A 24520-nucleotide genomic window follows, 5' to 3' on the forward strand; every position below is an offset into this window, starting at 1 on the left:
CACCATACTAGAGAAAAATTCCCTTTGCTTCTCACTGGAGAGTTTCAGGCAGTTCCAGAGGACTGGCCACACTCTGTTTGATCTATACTACTAATTTCATACAACAGGTTCCCTTTTAGGTGTTCCTTGTCACTTGGACGATCTAGTGTCTACAGAGAGGGAAAAGCAAATGATTCCCCTGAATCTGTCTCTTGAATTGGATTTATTTGCCAGGATCTTGTTGAGTAAATACCCAGGACAGAAATAATACAGTTTAATAATTTCTAAGTTACTCCAATGTCTTGGCAGGTCTAGAATATTTAGTTGTTTAGTTACTCTTATTCTTTGAGTTGTAATTTCATAGTTGACTATTTACCTTACTTTTCTTGGGGGAAAAAAAGGGTAGCAGCTACCCTTCTGATACATTACCCTAGACAGAGGAGCCTCAGGCATCACACTGCCAGGGATCAGATACTAGCACTGTCTTCACCACTAACTATCTGACTTTAACTTAAGATGACTTCAGTTGCTTAACCTCAGTTTCCTCATCTGAAAATGGGGATACTAATAGTACCTTCTCTATGGGTATGCCCTCAATTAGGTGCAGTGAGAACTTCAAAGATGATATAAGACCAGGTTTCTGCCCGCAAAGGTTTGGCAATCTCCACTGGAGAGATCAAGTGTCTGCAGCTCACTACAAGGACAGGGAAAGGTGCTCCAGTTCAGATTCAGAGAACCCTATGGGGGATGGGGGTGGGGGTGGGGTTCGTAATAATCAAATATCATTAGAGGCATCCCTATTTAGAACTAAGGTTTTTATCTTTTTTCTGCACCCCTCCCCCCAGTTTAGTGAGGTGCTCAGTCACTCAGTTGTGTCCGACTCTTTGCAACCCCATGGACTATAGCCCTCCAGGCTCCTCGTTCCATTTTCCAGGCAAGAATATTGGAGTGGGTTGCCATTCCCTTCTCCAGAAGTAAGCTTTACATCTTAAAGTATTCCAGTTCATCCCCATAATGGTAAAAAAAAAAAAGAGTGTGTGTGTGTGTGTGCATGTGCAAATTTGCCACCATAATTCAGTCTAAAGCCACTATTTTTTCCATTTATTCAACAAATATTGATCTGGAGTCTATCATGTATGCTAGGAATTGTGCCCTATTTATTGCAGTCACAATTGCACACACAAGTCCAGAGTCCTTCAAGCAGTGGCCTTTACAAAAATGAATGCTACTGCTGCTAAGTCACTTCAGTCGTGTCCGACTCTGTGCGACCCCATAGATGGCAGCCCACCAGGCTTTGCCATCCCCGGGATTCTCCAGGCTAAAACACTGGAGTGGATTGCCATTTCCTTCTCCAATGCAGGCAAGTGAAAAGTGAAAGTGAAGTTGCTCAGTCGTGTCTGACCCTTCATGACCCCATGGACTGCAGCCTACCAGGCTCCTCCGTCCCTGGGATTCTCCAGGCAAGAGTACTGGAGTGGGGTGCCATTGCCTTCTCTGTACATGATACTAACAGGATATAAATCAAGTACAGTCCAAAACCCAGTTACTGAAGGACACAAAAGAAAATGTGAAAAAACAAGGGAAAGAGCTTGATGGCCTGGTGAAAAGAACATTTTGTGATAATTTTAAGTACTTTACTCATTCATATCACATGACAAATTCCATCTTTATGTGTGTAATGATTTCTATTATTTAATTTTACCAAACGAAAGGATGATCTGAGACATTTTCTACAAAGATACTTGTATGATTCACCATCTATCCTGCTTTTTCATTCCTATGCCCCAAAATTATCCTCAGTATGAATACGTTGAAACCACTTATGCCTTTGGGCATACATACCTGGTCTTCTTACTAGGAATGGTAGCCCTAATTTCGATACAACTCTCTCTCATACTTCAATAAACCCTTTCCTTACATATTGTCTCATAACAAAGACCTGTTCTAAGTTGTTTACAATGTAACCACAGCCATCATTTACTTTACCTTTGCAATTATTTCTATCATCACGATATAATATGTGACAACGTGTTTGTGTATATGGAGGAAGCAAAGCTTCTATCAGATGTGCAACTAGAAATAAGTGACTTACAAATATCATGCATCTGAAATACAAAGAATAGAGATGAACTTCATGTATTTGAGATCCTCCTTCAGAGGCCTATCTCTGCTTCCACTCAGTTAATCAAATGCAGATAACTTCATGGACCAAATGATACCCAGAGCGATACAGAGGTGGGGGTAAAGAAGTCAGGACATCAGAGCAGCTGAGAGTTTCTGGGAAGTCTTGAATATGCAAATTCAGATTTCACCTTGGCCTGGAAATATGCCAAGCACATTGGTAGAAGTCTGAAGATGTGACATGCCTGAGGATTGTGGGGAGAGTTATGGTGTATATACTCCTAACATCACACATGTCAGATACATTAAAAAATATAGAAACAAAAATGAATAAATTGGGGTAAAAATCTTTCACTCTTCAATTAAGGAAAATATCTGTGTAGGCCAATTTTAAGGCACAGTATTTGTTTTAGAAACAGGCATCAAGACTGGTGGAGAAACTCAAAGTTTAGTTATGAATAGCTGTGAACCAAACACAAAACTTATTCTCAATAAAAGAAAATAGAATCAGGTTACAATGAGAGCTTTTACTGCAGGAGCACTGTAATAGCTCAATTTGCTGGATACTACAAGTAAAATCACCAGGCAGCTGAACAGATGTGGCTATTTTATGTTCAGCTATGGCACACTCAAGACTTCCCTGGTGGTTCAGACGGTAAAGCGTCTGCCTACAATGCGGGAGACCCGGGTTCAATCCCTGGGTCGGGAAGATCTCCTGGAGAAGGGAATGGCAACCCACTCCAGTATTCTTGCCTCCCCCGCCCCCCACCCAAAAAAGGGGCTCAAAGAAATATTGCGCTTCCCTGGTGACTCAGAGGTTAAAGGGTCTGCCTGCAGTGCTGGAGATCCAGGTTTGGCCCCTGGGTCAGGAAGATCCCCTGGAGAAGGAAATGGCAACCCACTCCATTACTCCTGACTGGAGAATCCCATGGACAGAGGAGTCTGGTGGGCTTCAGTCCACGGGGTCAAAAAGAGTCGGGACACTTTATTATATACTGGACAAGAGATGATGTCATTTGGAGCAAATCATAAGAGACAGCGCCCATACATTAAAAAGTTGTTGAAAGGGTAAAGAGAAGGGGTTGAATTTAGACAAAGATCTTGTTATTTTGACAACTGGCATATAGTATAGTCTGTTTTTGCTGATTTTCACCAGCTCTTGCTTCTGTTTGTCTTCCTAAATAAAATTAGAGGTGTTCTTGCAAGCAGAATTTAAGAAGGCTTCTGGTGAATTCTAGACTGTCACTGAGAAATGTGTCCCTCATCACAAATACCTGGAGTGGGGGAGGATCCAGAAGGCTGCCACGCCTACAGAATTGCTTTTCTGTGCCTGAAAGGAATGCTGGAGCAGTTCTACAAAGGAGGCCAGACAAGTGCTTACAAATGAGGCACAAGGTAGAGTTCCTAAGGGATCCAACTACTTATTTCTTCCCTCCTTACCCACCCTTCGTTTCTCCTCTGTTGACACTCTGCAGAAGGGAAGTGTGGAAGAATGTATTATTTGTTCATAATTTTTCCTTCTATTCTCTGTATTGTGCCATAGTTTCACTAGGTAGATTACACTTCTCCATCCCATTGCCCTTGAAATTCGCCATATGACTTGCTCAGGCTAAGGGAAAATGGGCACAAGTGATCATTAATGAGTTCTGCACTGAGATATTAAAGGGCATTGCAAATTTCTGCCAAGTTCTTCTTGTATTTCTGTCATCTGCCATGAGAAGTGCATACCCCAGGAAGCTGCTGACTGCAAAATGAGACACATATGAACTTACCTCAGTCTGATTCATAGCCTTAAGCAGAGCTGCCATAAGTGACACACAGACACATGAGCAAGAACATCAGTGGTATCTTAGTCAACCAGTAAGATTTAGGGGTGGGGTGTTTGCTATGCAGAAGCATCATAGCTTTAGAGGAATAACACATGAGGGTAACAGCCATTTACTTGGGACTCACTCTTTGCCAAGCACCACTAACATTAGCTCCTTTAAATCAACAAAATTTCCTTCTGAGATCTGCTAATGCTTCCATCTTTCATGAAACATCTGCTCAGAGAAGGCAAGGACTCATAGCTAACAAGTGGCTGAGCCAGAAACTCAAATTCACATGTACCCATGTTCAAATATTGCATTGGCCAAAAAGTTCATTTGGGTTTCATTTTGGGTGACATTTCATGGAAAAACCAGAATGAACTTTTTGGCCGACCCAATACAATGATTGTTCCATGGCTTTTTCCTATTTTTCCTGCAGTTGAAACCACAGGTGATAGCAACACCACCACATAAAGCACAATTTCACTCTTTTATGAAGGGCACTTTCCCGGGTCTTTTTTCAATCCAATTCCTAATTGGGATACTTAAGTTCTGTTTAGCTCTGCTCTGGATTGAATCATAGCCCATGAGATTTGAAATGGTAAGTCTTCAGTTCGGAAAGTATTGTGCTTTAGAAACCACTGGAGGGCTTAAAATAGATTGGAATATTCTGAGGTTATAAGTAAGAGAGAAAATGTACCAGATAAAAACCAGTTGAGCCAGTGTTTTGAACTTTTCTTGACTAAACCAGACAGACTCCACAGAAACTACTCAGGATCCTCCCTGTGACCCCACTGCAAGAGACAACCATTCAGAAAGCACCGCCAGGATTGTTGCAGTGACACTGAGAAGGAAATATTTCCCGTCTCTGGCTGCCCATTAGAACCACTTGGAGACCTTGAGAAAGAAAAAAATTCTGGGCCCTGCTGACAAACAAACATAATCAACATTTCTGGGTGAGAAGCTGAGCATTTTTTTTTGGTGGGGGAAATGTGAATTTTTTAAAGTTCTCCAGGTAATTTTATTTTCTTTGACCACACTGAGTCATGTGCGGGATACTAGTTCCCAGATCAGGGGACAAACACTGGTCACTCACCCACCCCCGTCTACAGTGGAAGCTTAGAGTCCCAACCATTGGACCACCAGGGAAGTCCCCCCAGGTGAGTCTAATAGGCAGCCAGAGTTGTGACCCACTAAGCTACACTGGTGGAGAAGGCAATGGCAACCCACTCCAGTACTCTTGCCTGGAAAATCCCATGGACAGAGGAGCCTGGTAGGCTGCAGTCCATGGGGTCGAGAAGGGTCAGACATGACTGAGCGACTTCACTTTCACTTTTCACTTTCATGCATTGGAGAAGGAAATGGCAAGCCACTCCAGTGTTCTTGCCTGGAGAATCCCAGGGATGGTGGAGCCTGGTGGGCTGCTGTCTAGGTTCTCACAGAGTTGGACATGACTGAAGTGACTTATCAGCAGCAAGCTACACTGGTGGCTCAGATGGTAAAGAATCTTCCTGTGATGCCAGAGAGACCTGGGTTCAATCCCTGGGCTGAGAAGATCCCCTGGAGGAGAGTGTGGCAACCCACCGCAGTATTTTTGCCTGGAGAATTCCATGGACAGAGGAGCCTGGAGGGCTACAGTCCATGGGGTCGCAAAGAGCTGGACACAACTGAGCAGCTAAACACAGTGCAAGCTGTAATAGAAGATGGGCTTCCCTGGTGGCTCAGTGGTAAAGAATCCACCTGCTAATGCAGGAGATGTGGGTTCCATCCCTGGGTGGGGAAGATCCCCTGGAAGAGGGCATGGCAACCCACTCCAGTATTCTTGGCTGGAGAATCCCATGGACAGAGGAGCCTGGTGGGCTGCAGTCCATGGGGTTGCAAAGAGACACGACGGAGCGACTCAACAACAACAACAAAAGCTAGAAGATGGACACGGAAAATGTATTTGCTGATTTGCTGATATTTAACATTAAAAGCCAATTCCAGCCAATGACTCACTCATGGAGACTGGAGTGTCAGCTTTGCATGTCTTTGAACTTCCTACCTACTCTCCTATCATCATTCTTTACCATTTCTCTTTCCTCCGTGGAATATTTACTGAATGTATATTTATTTAATGAAATCCACATCTATGTTAATTCCTAAAGTGGAGTTTTCCAAGGGCTAGACTGTAAAAGTTTATAGAGTTTGTAAAGAATTCACTAAAACTGTTATTTGCTAACTTAAAGAGGAGAGATGTCAGTGGCTTCATGGGCCAAATAAATAAAGCCCAGATTGTCATTTATAGTGATTGTATACATGGTTCATACTCTCCTAAGAATATTTTGGAGCACTGACATTCTAGTTTAATTTGCACCTACAAGTTCCCAAGGATTACCTGTGACTGGCATAGCCCGAAATGGAGACATGCATGCTATCTTGCTCCTGCATACAGAGACCCCTTGTGGCACTTATCTGACTGCCTCCCAGGATATGTGGGAAACTTTCTATTTCTTTTACAGTAAGATACGCAACTCTCTTACTGCACTGGTGGCAACTGATTTTTTTTCGATGCATTTGAGTGAAAGTAATATCTAAGATTTATGGAGTATTGTCTATGTGCCAGGCACTATCCTTAGTGTTCTACATGCATTAACTCATTTAATCCTTAACTCTATGAGGTAGATGATCTAGTTATTGTCCTCATTTTACAGAAGAAAAAAACTGAGGCACAGAACAATTAAGTAAGGTGTCTAAGGTCACACACCTATTAAAGGATGAAGCAGGAATTTGAACCCAGAAAGTCTAGCTCAAGAATCTGGATTTTGAGCCACTAGAAATACCACGGAGAAGGCAATGGCACCCCACTCCAGTATTCTTGCCTGGAAAATCCCATGGACGGACGAGCCTGGTAGGCTGCAGTCCATGGGGTTGCTAAGAGTAGGACACGACTGAGCGACTTTAGTTTCACTTTTCACTTTCATGCATTGGAGAAAGAATTGGCAACCCACTCCAGTGTTCTTGCCTGGAGAATCCCAGGGACTGGGGAGCCAAGTGGGCTTCCATGTCTTGAAGCGACTTAGCAGCAGCAGCAGCAGCAGCGATACCACATCCCTTAGTAGGTAGGGAAGTGATCTGAGTACATTTTAGGAGAGGCTGTAGAGCAACCAGTAGTCTCATCACTGCTAGTGGAAGTGCAAACTGGTACAACCACAAAGAAACTGTTTGCTAACAGTTGATACCTACTAAAGCTGAACACCTGCTTACCCTATGACCCAGTAATTCCTGGGTACATATCCCAAAGCAGTGCATAAGTGTGTTGATAAAAGGACATGAATTTGGGTGTTTGTAACAGCACTCAACTGGAAACTACCCAAAGGTCCATCAACAGGAAAGCAGATAAACACATTCTAGTGTATTTATATTGCTGTGCAGCAATGAGAAGAAACAATGTATCACTACACAGAGTAATAAGGAAGGCTCTCACAAACAGAATGCGGACTCAGAGAAGTCAAGAAAAAAGAGAACAGGCTATAAGTTTCTACTGTATAGAGTACAGAGGCAGGCAAAAGGAATCTCTGCTATTAGGGGGTCAGGCTATTGGTTACCCCAAGGGGGAGAAGCTGTGTCTGGAATGAGTATTTGGGGGAGGGGGCTTCTGGGGTTGTGGGTAAAGATTTATTTACTTATTTGCGCTATGTGGCTTGTGGGATCTAGTTCCCAGACCAGGGATTGAAACCATGCCCCCTGCAGTAGAAACACGGAGTCCTAACCACTGGACTGCTAGGGAAATCCCAAGTCCTCTCTATTGATGTGGATATTGGCCACAGCATGTTTCAAGTTCTGAAAGTTCAGTGAGCATTACATTTAGGTTACATGCACTTTTCTGTATGTACACTGTTTATCAATAAAAAATTTGCAAGGGTACTGAAAGTGAAAGTCAAAGTGAAGTCATTGAGTTGTGCCCGACTCTTTGAGACCCCATGGATAGTAGCCTGCACCAAGCTCCTCAGTCCATGGGATTTTCCAGGCAAGAGTGCTGGAGTGGATTGCCATTTCCTTCTCCAGGGGATCTTCCCAACCCAGGAATTGAACCCAGGTCTCCCGCATTGCAGGCAGACGCTTTACCTGTGATCAAATATTACCTAGGAGATTTCATTGAATATTTTCAAATAAACAATGCATATTTAAGGAAAGCAGTCATTCCAGGCAATTAAAGAGTAAGTTTCTACTATCTCTAGTTCTTCCCCCACTTTCCTGCTTTTTATCACAAATGCCAACCTGATGATTTACTAACAATAAGAGGAAATGATCAACTGGGTCAGGTATCTGGAACGGGTTCAGTGTGCCTGCCTCCAGACAGGAGTTCAAAGGCAGGGTAACTAATGAGAGTTGTGTGAAGCTATGGTTGGTAGGAGGTATCAAAACAAAGGGTCCCTGGCTCACTCTGTTTGCATCTCCTGGAGCACTCACGAGGGTGTGGAAATAGCTTTCTTTTGTAGAAATCTTCAAGAATGAGGAAACTGAGGTCTGCGCTAAGAAGTCACTGACTCCACATGACACTCTGCCTAAGGGCAATCCCCTATGAGGACAGAGTCCTCACTGGAAGCAGGTGGACCAGCTCACAGTAGGAATTCTCACTACTCCTGCTCACCTGTGTAAGCAACTCATCAGCCACCCCTTTATATTTGAGGGGTAGAGCCCAATCCACCATGGCCTGTTTATCCCACTTCTGCCTTGGAGAGAAAGACTTCATTAACTGTCACAAAGGCAATGCTTTACCAGTGAAAGTGCCACTTTCTTTTTGCCTAAAAAGTATGCCTACAAAAACCTTTCATCACTATAGATTCTGTCAGCCAAGTTCTTTCTGGTAAGTTCTACAGGGAAGAACTATTGATTTCTAGCTCAAAAATTATAATTAAAACAGCCACAAAATTCACCTCTATTATCAGGCAAGACTTGAACCTGGCCATCTTACTAGGTTTTCTTTTTCTTCCTCTGTGCACTGCACAGAATTATGGATAACTAAATATAAGATAACTTTGGCAAATACTTTTCTTAGAATTCTGCTGATTATTCTCAGGGGGAAAGTTGTATGCAAAGAAAGTAGGTTGACTTAGTTACTAAGTTTACTCATCAATCATTTAGTGAATTTGCTCCAGGTCTTATTTCCAGTTGCATTTTAAATTTCAATCTATTTTCAGGATCAGATTTATTCCCCCCTCCCTCTCCTCATCACCCCTCCCACCACAGAAGCCATGCTGGATTTACCCTTAGTCCCACTAAGCCCTTGTGGGAAAGACAGACTTCTGGTGAGAAGTGATGAGGGAGGAAGGGAGGAGGAGAAGTGTCCGACTCTGAGACCCCATGGACTGTAGCCGGCCATGCTCCTCTGCCTATGGAATTTCCCAGGCAAGAATACTGAAGTGGGTTACCATTTCCTTCTCCAGGAGATCTTTCCAAGCCAGGATTGAACCTGTGTCTCTCACATCTCCTGCATTGGCAGGCAGGTTCTTTACCACTGAGCCATAAGGGAAGCCCGTCCTGGCCTTACCTGAGTTGATTTAGGGTCCCTTTCATCTGAGAGGCAAAAGAGGAAAGATCTCTGGATAGAGGGGTGACAGAAGACAAATTCTTAACCTGGTGTCTGCCCTGTGCCTCATCTGATGAGAGTTCTGGGGCCCCCTAGAGGGAGGGGTCAGTGCCTAATGGCTGAAGGTGCTCTGTTCATCAGAGGTTCTGACATGTTGGGCCCAAGAAGGGGTCAGGTGATTATTTTGCAGAGGAGATACAACATGAAAAGAAAATTTCTCAAGATAAAGTAAAAAAGGGCAAGAAGGGTTATGCTCCCCAGACCTACTCTTTCTGAGACCATCACATAGCACTGGGGCTATAGGACCTTAAAGTGAGTGCTGGAGAATGGCAAGTCATAGAAGAGAAAGAGAAATAGGTGCCTACCTTGCAACCACGAAGTACCAATAGGTACGTGAAAACAAACACAGCTCAGAAGAACATGGACAAGCGTTTTCCTAACTACCTGTAAGATACTTGCCCTGTGAAGTCCCAGGGGCACCGAGGAATTTCTAGTGGCAGTTGGAAGAGCAAGCCACTCAAAATGGCTGTGTTCTTGCTCTCTGTCTCTCTCCGGTCTGACTAGTGCCTACTCCACCTACACCCTACTCACAGGACAAACCTTCCCACCTCCTTGCCCCACGGCCCAGCTACCTATAGCTTAGCAAACGGCTGATGAGGAGTCGGCCCCTCAACTGCTTTCCGCGATCAGCCGTTGCCACGCAACGGTAGACTTGGGTGCCACGAGTATGGGTTCTTATGTGATGATGCGTGGGCGCTTGTGTGCGCGTGTGTTGTGCGCATGCGTACTTGCAAGGTCGTCCACGAGCATGTGCGAGTGCCTGATTGCGTGCATGGGTGCGTGGGTACCTATGTGCTTGCGTATGTGGGTGCATGGCTACGTGCTTGGCCTCCTGCGTGCGTAAGCGGGTGCCTGAGCACGTGCGTGCATGGGCCCCTGTGTGCGTGGGTGCCTGCATTACTGCACGCATGCATGTTCAGCCATGTCCCAGTCTTTGACTGTAGCCTGCTAGGCATTCTCCAGACGAGCGTAGCCATTTCCTTCTCCAGGGCATCTGCCTGGCAGGGATCACCTGAGGTCAATTCCCATACAATTGGTAATCCTGGCTTCCCCCAGCCACCAGCAGTGAAACCTGCCAACGTGTCCGTCCTGCCTGCTTGCTCCAGCGTTGCACACGATGGGATGTTGTTCCAGGACCTTGCTGGAGACAGGCAGGGTCCTCCATCAGGTAAACCATGATGTCTTCGTCTCTGTCGCTGACTTAGGGCCCTTTCTTTGCTCGTGAAACTGGGCAAGTGAGGCCTTGCTGGCCTGTGGGATGCAGCAGAACAGTAGTCTTGGGCTAGGAATCCTTAATTTGGGCATAAATGTGTGTTTTGTAAATTTTATTTAGTTAATATTTTGTTGTGCTGGATTTTTGTTGCTGCTCAGGGGCTTTCTCTAGTTGGGGAGAACTGGGGCTTCTCATTGCAGTGGCTTCTCTTGCGGAGCACTGGCTCTAGGGCACTTGGGCTGAGTAGTTGTGGTTCACTGACTTAGTTGCTCCAGGGCATATGGACAGGGAGGTATTGAACCAGTGTACCTGCATTGGCAGATGGATTCTTTTCCACCACGTCACCCGGGAAGTCCAGTTTGGGCATAAAAATGTGACATCATTCATACCCAAACTGCTAAGATCTGGGAATATTTTAATTATTGCACAGTAGGGTGTGTTGCCCACTGTCCTTGCAGAAGATTATACAGATGGTGTTTTGTCAAACTACTTCCATTATATTAAGGTGCTCTGTGGAAAGAATATTCACTAATCAAAACAGTTTGAGAATACTGGATTAAATAACATTAAGTAGATGTCTTTACTGAAAACCTCATGTCATTAATGTGCTAATGGGGCAGTGAATCCTTGTGTCAATCAGGATATGCTAGGTTATGCTGCAACAAAAATTGACTCTAAAATTTCAGTGGCGTATATCGACAAAGGTTTATTTCACTAGTCCTGCCACACATCATCTTCTCTTTGGGACCTAGGCTGAAGCAACAGACTATTTGTCATTGTTAGTATTCAAGAGAAATTTATCTTTATTTTTACACAGAATAAAGTGCACAGGTCTTATGATTTTCTTTGTAGAAGTGCAAGGAAGTTAATGTCGATGGGACAAACTCTGATCAGTGTAGAGACAGGAGACAGCAGAGAGTCAGCAGCTAAGTTCCCTATGCGTTCCCTCTCTGATGGGCTGTAATGGGGCACAGTTCTTTCTTTTCATCTTGGTACCAGGTGGAGACACCTGAGAGAATCAGCGGTTTCTCTCATAGTGTTTGATGGAAAGTTTGTTGGGAAGCAGTGACCAGTATCACAGGACATCATCTTATATTTGAATATTGATTCATTTATTTGGCTGCTCGGAGTCTTCTTTGTGGCTCGTGGGATCTTTAGTTGTGGCGTGTGAACTCTTCTTTGCGGCATGTAGGATCTAGTTCCCAGACTAGGGGCTGAACCCAGGCCCCCTGCTTTGGGAGTGTGGAGTCTTAGCCACTGGACCACCAGGGAAGCCCCTCACCTTGTATTTGAATCTCCCTCTTTTCTCCTCACTTTAGCTGCCATGGATTATACCTCCCACGAAAGCTTTAGCATTTAAACCTTTCTTCAGGCTCTGTTTTCCAGGGAACCCAGGATAACACAGTGTGGGAAAATACCAGGGCTTTCTGGTCTCATAGACCAGTGGAATTGTGCTATGTTAGGCCTACTTGGTATTTCTCCATCTCACAAAGTACACACTCAGCTTTGCACATGCTGTTTCTCTGTATGGAACATTCTTCTTTCAGACATATGCATGGTTTATTCCCTCACCTCCTTCAGGTTGTTGCCCAAATATTGCCTACTTACTGAGACCATCCCTTCTCTCCTATTTAAATTTGCACACATATACTGCACTGTATTCCTTCATCCCTCATTTATTTTATTTATTGTTATTTCTAGAATAATAGCTCCATATTATATCTCATCATTCTTGGTAAGCTCCATGAGAGGAAAAGCATTCAGTAAGTATTTGTGGGGCAGCTGGGTAATGGATGAATGGATGGATAGAGTGATGGATGAATAGATGAACAGATGGAGCAGTTGGTGATAAGGAGCTGCTCTTTTTCATGGTTCAGGATCTCTGTAAACATGGTATAAATAAACTCCAGATGAACTTCAGTTTCAGGATTCATGGGCAGTTCAGAAAAGAACTGTTGAATCAAACTGTGCTGAATGTTTTCTTCAGTTACTCCCATCAATGGTAGAGCTAATCAATTTTGGAAGGCATCCTAGTATGCCTTCCAAACAGTCTCATTAGGCTCTTTGAAACTATTGATGTCAGAATATAGCACTCTTATCCCTTCCTTTTTCATCATTAATTAATGGATTAAATGTCCATTATAGCAGTGTTATGGAGAAGGCAATGGCACCCCACTCCAGTACTCTTGCCTGGAAAATCCCATGGGCGGAGGAGCCTGCTAGGCTGCAATCCATGGGGTTGCTAAGAGTCGGACATGACTGAGCGACTTCACTTTCATTTTTCACTTTCCTGCATTGGAGAAGGAAGTGGCAACCCACCCCAGTGTTCTTGCCTGGAGAATCCCAGGGACGGGGGAGCCTGGTGGGCTGCTGTCTATGGGGTCGCACAGAGTCCGACAGGACTGAAGTGACTTAGCAGCAGCAGCATAGAAGTGTTAAAATATAGCCCAGGAAGAAGGTGGTCCTGGACTGTTGGCTAGCTGCATCTCATTCCATCTGATGCTGCTGAGGCCTGGCCATCAGTGTGCATTTGAGGGAGACAACAAAAACCCACCGATAAGATGGCTGGAGAGCTTGCTAAGTTTAAAGGCATCCATTAATGGACTCTCGTTTTTAGCAAAATGGAAGTTTGTTCTTTAAAAATTTTGTTTTGAATTACTAATTTATGTAGAGATAAAAGAATGCTTAGATTTTTAAGACAGATCAGCTTGTGTTCACAAAATCATTCTACGTATATTAAGATGAGGAAAAGCCATCTGTTTGTCTAGAAGAGAATTGACTAGCTTTAGAGTACCTTGTAAAGTGGCAAGTGATGAACCATTTTAAGTGGGTTGATTTAGTTGTATCTATAGTTTGTTTAGTATTTTAACTATTTATAAGGCACGCTGTAATGTTGGGAAATGAGTATAAACCCTAGTTTGGGTGGTATCTAGATGTTTGTAGCCCTTGTTTAGTACCCACAATTCTAACCATAAGAGCTTCTACTTAGTGCTTATGATGATCCAGGAATCACATTCAATATTTTCAGTATGCTGTTTTTTCTTCACAGCCATCTTAGGAGCGAAATATTATTATCCCCATTTTAAAGCTCAGGAAACTACCACTTAATGGGGTTGAGAACGTGCCCGGGGTCTTACAGCCTTTAAGGATCACAGGCATGGCTTTACCATGTTTGTAGTTCAGTTGCCCAGTCATATCCCACTCTTTGTGACCCCATGGACTGCAGCACGCCAGGCCTCCCTGTCCCTCATCATCTTCAGGAGTTTGCCCAAGTTCATGTTCATTGCATCAGTGATGCCGTTCAGCCATCTCATCCTCTGACACCCTCTTCTCCTGTCCTCGATCTTTCCCAGCATCAGGGACTTTTCCAATGTGTTTTCTGTTTGCATCAGATGACCAAAATACTGGAGCTTCAGCTTCAGCATCAATCCTTCCAGTGAATATTCAAGCTTAATCTCCCTTAAGATTGACTGGTTAGGATATAGTATACCAACACATATATATGGAATTTAGAAAGATGGTAATGATAACCCTGTATGCGAGACAGCAAGAGACACAGAGGTATAGAACAGTCTTTTGGACTCTGCGGGAGAGTGCGAGGTTGGGATGATTTGGGAGAATGGCATTGAAACATGTATAATATCATATGTGAAATGAATCACCAGTCCAGGTTCGATGCATGATACAGGATGCTCGGGGCTGGTGCACTGGGATGACCCAGAGGGATGGTATGGGGAAGGAGGTGGGAGGGGATTCAGGATGGGAAACACGTGTACACCCGTGGCGGATTCATGTTGATGTATGGCAAAACCAATACAATATTGTAAAGTAAAAAAGAAAAAAATTGACTAGTTCGACCCCTTGTGGTCCAAGGGACTTTCAGGAGTCTTCTCCAGTACCACAGTTCGAAGGCATTAATTCTTTGGTGTTCCGATCTCACAACCATACGTGATGACTGGGAAAACCATAGCCTTGACTATATGGACCTCTGTTGGCAGAGTAATCTCTCTGCTTTTCAACACACTGTCTAGGTTTGTCATTGCTTTCCTGCCAAGAAACAACTGTCTTCTGACTTCATGGCTACAGTCACTATCTGCAGTGATTTTGGAGCCCAAGAAGAGGAAATCTGTCACTACTTCCACCTTTTCCCCCTCTATTGGCCATGCAGTAATCGTCTGGAAGGCATGACCTTAGTGTTTTGAATATTTAGTTTTAAGCCTGCTCTTTCACTCTCCTCCCTCACCCTCATCAAGAGGCTCTTTAGTTCCTCTTTGCTTTCTGCCATTAGAGTGATATCATCTGCATATCTGAGGCTGTTGATGTTTCTCCTGCCTATCTTGATTCAGACTTGCAACTCATCCAGCCTGGCATTTCTCCTGATGTGCTCTGCATATAGGTTAGAAAAGTGACAGCAGACAGCCCTGTCATAGTCCTTTCTCAATCTTAAACCAATCAGTTGTTCCATACAGGGTTTTAACTGTTGCTTCTTGACCTGCATACAGGTTTCTCAAGAGACAGGTAAGATGGTCTGGTATTCCCATCTCTCTAAGAGCTTTCCACAGTTTGTCATGATCTATACAGTCAAAGGCTTTCATGTAGTCAATGAAACAGAGATAGCTGATTTGCTGAAATTCCCTTGCATTCTCTATACTCCAGCAACTGTTGGCAATTTGATCTCTAGTTCCTCTTCTTTTTCTAAACCCAGCGTGGACATCTGGACGTTCTTGATTCACCGTATTCTGAAGCCTAGTGTTTAACATTTTAAGCATGACCTTACTAGCATGGGAAATGAGTGCAATTGTCTGATGGTTAGAACATTCTTTAGTACCACCTTTCTTGGGAATTGGGGTGAGGATTGACCTTTTCCAGTCCTGTGGCCACTGCTGGGTCTTCCAGATTTGTTGACATAATGAATGCAACATTTTGATGGCATCCTCCTTTAGAGATTTGAATAGTTCTTTTGGAATTCCATCGCATCCACTAGCTTTATTAACAGCAGTACTTCTTAAGGCCCTCTTGGCTTAGCACTCCAGAATGTCTGGGTTTGGGTGACTAACCACACCATTGTACTGATCTGGTTCATTAAGATCTTTTTTATACAGTTCTTCCGTGTATTCTTTCCATCTCTTCTTGATCTCTTCAGCATCTACTCGGTCTCTACCATGTTTATCCTTTATTCTCTTCAGCATCTACTCGGTCTCTACCATGTTTATCCTTTATTGTGCCCATCTTTGGGTGGACTCCATGCTTGCAGACTCCTGAATCCAAGCTCTGGGGTTTGAAGAAAAAGGGAAAAGGCTATATAAAAAGTGGTGAGTTCTAAACTCGCAAGTGATAAAATTTAGATGATTCAATACTACTGACATATTTCTAACCCTGGTAGAATCCACCTTGTTCAGGAGGAGGGACACATGCATGCCCATATACACACACACATGCACACATACATACAAACAATCACACACAGATACACTTTTATTTGTATGCACATACACATACACACACACCAGCCCTTGGCCATTCACACCAGGGCAATTAGCAGACACTCGTATTCTGGGATCCTTCAGGCTCAGAGCCAAGGTAAAAGACAGACTAAGCGCATAATTGCTCTGAGCACCAATCTGTAAAGGTTATACTATTTCCAGTGGAAATCAGAAATATGGTACTATTTAACTCAGATCTACACGTGTGACATTTCTGTAACCATCAACTTACAAATCAGTCCTACTTTAGCCAAGTAAACAGTAGAAATGACAAAAATCAACCTGGTGCCAGTTCTCCTCCCTCAGTAAGAAAAGGTTGCATTAATATTGGAAGAACAGCATCAGAAGCACATATCTAATTCTTAGTTTGCCTCAGCTGCAACATATCTTGGTCCAGACCTGTTTGTGCAATGGGTGTTCTACTCTATTTCTAGTGCCAAAGTACCAGAGGCTTGAGCACTGTGCCCAGTCTTCTATTCCAACAACATTGTCTTCTTCAGCTCTCATGTGTGGTCCAATGCATGCAGTCCAGTGCTTGTCTCTGCACTTGGACTTTCCTTCTGATCCAGTGTGGAATTTGTGGAACAGATCTTGATTGCTTCACTGGCCTTCAGGCCTCTCCCAAATTTGACTTAACGTATTAGATTTCCATTTGGGCTTGGGGTAAACTACTTTTCTCTTCTTGTTATTTGGCTATCAGACATGCTGCCAAATCTCTCTAGCCTTGGCCTGGTCTAGCCTAGCCTTTGTTTAGCTTTCCTGGGATCAGCAGCCTTCTCTGGCTTCCCAAGCATCCCAGGAATGCTTCCAGGATACCCGTGCTTGTTGAATGTTCAGGATCTGTCCTCTCCTCTGAATGTAAACTCTTTATTCAGCACTCTTTCTCTAGCACTTCACACGGGTCCCACCACGTTCAGTTAAGTACAGTAGCTCAGTCAAGTTCGACTCTTTGTGACCCCATGCGCTGCAGCAGGCCAGGCCTCCCTGTCCATCACCAACTCCCAGAATTTACTCAAACTCCTGTCCATCGAGCCAGTGATGCAGTCCAACCATCTCATCCTCTGTTGCCCGCTTCTCCTCCCACCTTCAATCATTCCCAGCATCTGGGTCTTTTCCAATGAGTCAGTTCTTTGCATCAGGTGGCCAAAGTATTGGAGTTTCAGCTTCAGCATCAGTCCTTATTCAGGACTGCATATTCAGGACTGATTTCCTTTAGGATGAACTGGTTGGATCTCCTTGCAGTCCAAGGGACTCTTGAGAGTCCTCTCCAACACCACAGTTCAAAAGCATCAATTCTTCGGGGCTCAGCTTTCTTTACAGTCCAACTCTCACATCCATACTTGACTAGTGGAAAAACCGTAGCTTTGACTAGACGGACCTTTGTTGGGAAAGTAATGTCTCTGCTTTTTAATACGCTGTCTAGATTGGTCATAACTTTCTTCCAAGAATCAAGCATCTTTAATTTCATGGCTGCAGTCACCATCTGCAGTGATTTTGGAGGCCCCCCAAAAAAGAAGTCTGTCACTCTTTCCCCATCATTTGCCATGAAGTGATGTGATCAGCTGCCATGATCTTAGTTTTCTGAATGTTGAGTTTTCTGAATGTTGAGCACCTCACGTGGGGCCTGCCATGGAGAAGATGATAAATAAGTATTTGTCGAATAAATAAGCGAATGTATGTTTATTTACTTTGTTTGCAGGTACATGACACTTAGGATGTGCCTGGAAACATTGTTAGGATTTTATGCACATGAAACTCATTGAAATGTTTTTTAACATGCCATGTATCCCACTAGACTGTTTGTTCCTTGAGGACAGAATTTGTGCTGATGTCTAGTACAGTATCTGACAATATATTTTGATTACATGAAAACATCTATAGTTTTAATTGTTAAAATTACATTTCTGAATCTATGTCTTTCTACTCTGAGCAACATGAAAACACACATCTCTTAACTTGTAAATGCTCATGTTTAAATGGGGAAAAAAAAACAAAAACAAATGGGCCATTTCATGGCTAAATTATCTTAATTTTATTTTCTTGCTTGACAATTTCTGTTGCTATATAGTTTCATATTCTGTTATTTTCCTTTGCTTAGCTATCTACTGCTGTATAACAAATTACCCCCAAATTCAGGGTAATTTTATATATACTAAAATTTAGCCTTGCTCACCACTATATGGGTCAGACATTCAGGGGAGTTTCAGCTGAGCAGTTCTCACTGGAGTCTCTCACACAGTTGCAGTCAAGTGTCTGCTGTGCCTACAGTCATCAGAATCTCAGCTGCACTGGACATCCATGATGGCTTGTAAAAGCCTGGCAGCTGATCCCAGCTGTCAGGTAGGACTGCAGTTTGGGTTGTCCACCGGAGTACCTACACCTGTCCTCTGCATTTGTCCTGGGATTCTCAGAGCATGGTGGCTGGGTCCCAAGAGAGAGCGATCCGTAGAGCAGGTATTCAGAGAGAACTAAGCAGAAGCTGCCAGGCCTTGGAAGTCACATAGCACCACTTCTCCTAAATTTTATTTCTTCCAAACAAGGCTAGCCCAGGTTCAAGGCAGAAGGGGGGAATTAGACCCTGCCGATTTATGGGAGGAGTGTCAGAGCATTTGTGGCCATCTTTTCAAACATCCACAACAAGGTTAGCCCTGAACTGATGAATGAAAAAATAATGCCTATGTAAGCATATTTGGAAAACATGCTCTCCCAAATTCTGACTTCTGTAAAAACTTGGATGCTTCTTTGCTTTTTGTCTGCACTGTGTCACTTGTGGGATTTTAGTTCCCTGAGCAGGATCAAACACAGGACCCTTGGCAGTGAGAGCTTGGAGTTCTAACTACTGAACCGCCAGGGAACTCCCTGCATTTATTCTGAAGTGTTATTAGGTCCAAAATTAAGACATTGTTTTTATCACAAGAAAAGGTCTACTTACACAAACTTCTGGGCATAAGGTGAAAGGAAGGAAAAAAAAGAAACAGAATGAAAGTCAGAGCTGGCCTCTACTTACCTGGCAGGATCCACCACTCCAGATATTTCCTCCTTCATCTGTTTCCATACTTGAAATCCCTCCAGTGAAGGCTTCTACCAAATCTTTAGACAACACTCACTGTGATATAGATAACACTTAGAGAAGAATAGCATTTTAGTCTTTTGAAACTATTACCCCTTGGGTGTTAAAAGTGTGAATGAAGAGGCCCTGTTGATTGAACATAGATTTGTTCTTATAGGCATGATCAAAATTCTGGGAAAATTTAAAATTTTGCAAGAAAAAAATGAAAAAGAACTCAGTTATTGAAGTGGAACATCCTTGTATATGTCATACTACAAAAGTTATATTTATGAACTGAACTTCCTATTCCCTTTAGTGATTTGGTAAACCCCAAAGCAGTGTCAAGATAAACAATAAATTGCATCTCAGAAGCAATGAGTAAACCCTAAATGGGAATGGATCCGTTTATGTCATCGTCTGATATATGGAGACAGCTACTCTACAGTATTTGTTCGTACTTATCTCTTGAGGTAACACCTTCAACTCAATAGTTCTTTTCTATTTTTAATGTCCTTCTGCCATAACCTGTTCTTACATCCATTTTTCTTATTGAACATGGATTTGTGCAGAGGCTTGAGTGTTTTTCTAGGTTATTTTTTTTCTTCCATAGGAACAGATTGTATTTCATTTGAAGTGTGTTAAGTTGCATCCGGCTTTACAGATTGGCAGTGTACCTTCATTTTGGACACAAAGGAAGCCATTCTCATGTCTGCTGTGTGAAAACTGAAACTTGGGTCTTATGTATATTTAAAGTATTGTGGTAGAAAACACATAACATTCAGTCCACCATCTTAACTATTTTTAAATGTACAGCTTCAGTAGTGTTAAGCATGATCACATTACGATATAACCTTTCACATCCTTATGTGCTTTTTTGTGTGTCTACATCTTGGTCAGAGAAGCAATTAGCCTCTCACCCTGTGTAGACAGGCTTGATCATTTGTCTCAGGCCTCAGACATGGTTGAATGGGGAATTTAGAATTAGGTGTTGGACCTGTAAGAAACCAGGGAGGCATTAACTCCATTGGACCCACTGTGCATTAGAGGCAGACATGCCATTTTCTGGTTGTTATGAGGTTACAGGATGGGGTATCATCTTTACTATATCACTGCTTGAGTTTCAGGACACTCTGTGCAAGGGTCAAAATGGTCACTTGTGCCCCTAGTGTTACTCCTGTGAAACTCTCCATCACCTTGCACCCTTTTGCTTTTATCCATCAGTGGATTGGTAAGACTCATCTGCGGGTGACAAAGCCAGAATATACACATGTAATTTCCAAAGCTCAGACCCTTCAGCTAAACCACGTCTTACTACCACCTGTTCAAAAGGACCCAATAAATGTATTTTTAGGTGCTGATGTTCAGAAATCTGCATGTTAATAGGTTCTGAAGTTAAAGAGTGTTGGCTTGTGACTCCCCTGGAAAGTAATTTTCATTGTTAGAAACCTTACCAGCCAATGAAGTAAGAGTTGTTCCTATTTTTGACAGGCCAGTGATCAAATGATAGATATGAAACTGTATGAATTTTAGATTGCAACTGGTGACCTCAATTTTGCAATATCAGTAAATGATTTCTTTGTTTTCTAGAGATATTTTATTAACTTTTTCTTTTGAAAATTTTTAAACCTAACAGAAATGTTGCTAGCATAAGTACGATGAATTCCTGATGGCCGGTACCTAGATCCACCAGTTGTTAACATGTTGCTATGTTTGCTTTTGCTCTCATTTGACGTGTATTTTCTTTATTGAGGTGAAATGTACGTAATATAAAGTTAACCATTCTGAAGGGAACAATTCAGTAGCATTTGGTACATTCATAATATACTCATTTATATATAGGCCCAAAGCATTTTAATTACCTCAAAATAAAACCCATATCCAGTAAGCAGTTACTCCTCATTTGCCTTCTGCCCAGCCCCTGGCAACGATGAGTCTGCTTTCTGTCTCTATGGATTTGCCTGTTTTGGATATTTCATATAAATGGAATCATACAATATGTGACCTTTTTGTGTTTGGCTTCTCAGTGTAATATGCTCGGGCTTCATCCACAAAGTAGTGTGTATCACTAATTTTACCACAGACACTTTTCACTCACTTAACATCCTCCTGCTCCCACTTCACCCTACAAACAGACTGGATAGGAACTTGTGGTCTTGAAACTGAGCCAGACTCTGTGGGGCCTTCTTGGCAACATACCCTCCATGTCTCCTACCTCTTGTTTCTAAAAAGGATTTAGCCTCTTAGACCTTCCCCACATTCCAAAGAGTATATTTAATCAGAGAAGTGGGAAAATGCGGAAACAACAACAATAGCCATCAAGCAAGACAAAATTACAGTAGTTTAACCATAAAATAAAATCAAAGACCTTTAGTTCCTCCTTAAGGGTTATAGATAATATCCTGAGCCATACCTTGAATTGTTTTTGAGGATACTAAAACCCTACCAAGTGTAAGAAAGTAACTGCATGCTGACCACAAACATGTAGATCCCAGACTGGTAGGAACCAGAAAGTTGATGATGTTAACTTCCAATATACCACCCAGTGACCTCACCACAACCAATTCGAAGAATGTCCACGAGCTGATCATGCACCCTACAACCTTCAAACCTAATAATGTTGCCTTTAAAAACCCTTCCCTGAAAGCCATCAGGGGGTTCAGGTCTTTTGAGCATGAGCTACCCATTCTTCTTGCTTGGCCCTGCAATAAACACTGTCCTTTCCTTCACCCAACCCCATGTCAGTAGATTGATTTTGCTGCAAGTCAGGCAAGCAAACCCAAGTTTGGCTCAGTAACCATCTCTTAAGTCCTGTCCCATAGTTTTGTTCTTTTTTTTTTTTAAATCAAGTGCTCTTTGGGGAAAGGGTGGCTGTTTATTCAAGTATATGTGTGTCATATCCCATAGACTTATTTAATAGTTTAAATGGACATAAAGAAGCAAATACCCAAAGATAATCACACTAAATAGCTATATCACTCTGGATATGTGACTTAATCTCTCTTACACTTAGTTTCTCCACAAAGAGACTAGATCCAGGCCCTAAGAGTCATTGTAATGAAAATTGTATGACTCTATTCCCCAGACATTCTGGCTTATTTGTTCCTTAATCTGTTATTCCAGGGAGCTACTTTTTCTCTGTGGTATATTAGAGTAAAACTGATATCGATGAACCACTGGGTGTGTGATCCTGGAGGTTATAAACTATAGCTTGGGTGAGTTTACAATTCAATTGGAGCTAAGAAATAGGTGAGCATGTGACAACAGGGATATTTATAACCAGAGGACAAATCTTGTTAAGAGGGATTAAATATTCATTGTTGCACAACATACGTACCCTGTAGAGAAACTGGTAAAAGTGCCAACAAGAAATATCAGTCTGCCCTCATCTTCACGTGTCACTGCCCTCTTTGATTTGACCAGTCATCTGTGGGTCAAATGGCTACAGAATGCTTCTGGAAAGCAAGTGGCATTTTAAAATTAAAGCTTACCTAGCTGGTACACCAGACAGAACATTCTCTCTTAATTTTAGTGCTCAATTTGTTTTTATTTGTTCCAAACGTTTATTATAAAACTTTTCAAACACAGCAAAATGGAAAGAATTTTACAGTAAACCTCTATATACCTACCTCCTTGGATCTACTGTCAACATTTTACTGTACTTGTTTTATTATGTATTTATCCATCCTTCTATCCATTCATTGATCCATCTATTTTTGGGGAAGGATTTTGAAGTAAATTACAGATGTCCTTATGCATGTCATTAGAATTTTAGGCTTTGTTTATCAGTTTTTCTTTTGATGTAAAATATATATACAATGAAATATGTAAATCTTAAAGTATGCATTCATTGAGTTTTGACAGCTGCACACAACTAGTTAATCCAAAATCCTATCAAAGCAGATAATGTAGCATTTGTTTTTTTATTTAATTTTTATTATAAATATGTTGTTCTCAATAATGTGATAGCATGACTAATTAAATTGAGAGACTACAGTCACCTACCCCTTCCTCTCAATCTCCTCTTTCTGCTTCTCAAAGGCAACTACTTTCAAATCTTTTACCTACTTCTGGGAATTCTTTCTATATCCCTGTATAGAATGTTGTTACTTCTATTGTAATTGTAACTTTTCAATTTTAGAATTATCTCTTGGTTAGCTACTTTGGAAGAATAGGATTTAGCTACCTCAAACAATTCCTTAAACATATACTTTTTCTTCCCTCCACCCCCAATATATTTATAGCCTGTATTTGATTAAATTAATATGCAGTGTTTATATTATTTCAACTATGTAAATATTGTTCATAGTAGACAGTAGATATGATCACGTTCTATATCGAAACTTTGTTTTTTTCCTAAGTTACTAATCAACTGTTTTTTTGGTTGCTTTTAAAATATTGTTGTTGTTGTTCCATCACTAAGTCATGTCTGACCCTTTGTAACCCCATGGACTGCAGCACTCCAGGCTTCCCCATCCTTCGTTATCTCCCAGAGTTTGTTCAATTCATGAACATTGAGTCGGTGATACCATCCAACCATCTTATCCTCTGTCGTCCCCTTCTCCTCTGTCTTTCAATCTTTCCCAGCAACAGGGTCTTTTTCAATGAGTTGGCTCTTTGCATGCAGTGGCCAAAGTATTGGAGCTTCAGTATGAGTCCTTCCAATGAATAGAGTTGATTTCCTTTAGGATTGACTGCTTTGATCTTGCAGTCCAGGGGACTCTCAAGAGTCTTTTCCAGCACCACAGTTCAAAATAATCAATTCTTCTGTGCTCAGCCCTCTTTATGGTTCAACTCTCATATCTGTACATGACTCCTGGAAAAACCATAGCTTTGACTGTATGGACCTTTGTTGGCAAAGTGATGCCTTTGCTTTTTAATACTGTCTGGGTGTCTAGGTTTGTCATAGCTTTCCTTCCAAGGGGCAAGCCTCTTTTAATTTCATGGCTGCGGTCACCATCCATAGTGCCTTTTTGGGAGCCCAAGGAAATAAAAAATCTGTCACTGTTCCACTTTTCCTCCATTTATTTGCTGTGAAGTGATGGGACCAGATGCCATGATCTTTGTTTTTTTAAGGTTGAGTTTGAAGCCAACTTTTTCAGTCTCCTCTTTCACCCTCATCAAGAGGCTCTTTAGTTCCTCTTCACTTTCTGCCATTAGAGCGGTATTATCTCTATATCTGAGGTTGCTGATATTTCTCCTGGCAATCTTGAATCCAGCTTGTGATTCAACTAGCCT

This window comes from Bos grunniens, chromosome X (genome assembly GCF_055505025.1).
Source record: "Bos grunniens cultivar Pamir isolate PY7600 chromosome X, Bosgru_T2T1.0, whole genome shotgun sequence".
Lineage (NCBI taxonomy): Eukaryota > Metazoa > Chordata > Mammalia > Artiodactyla > Bovidae > Bos > Bos grunniens.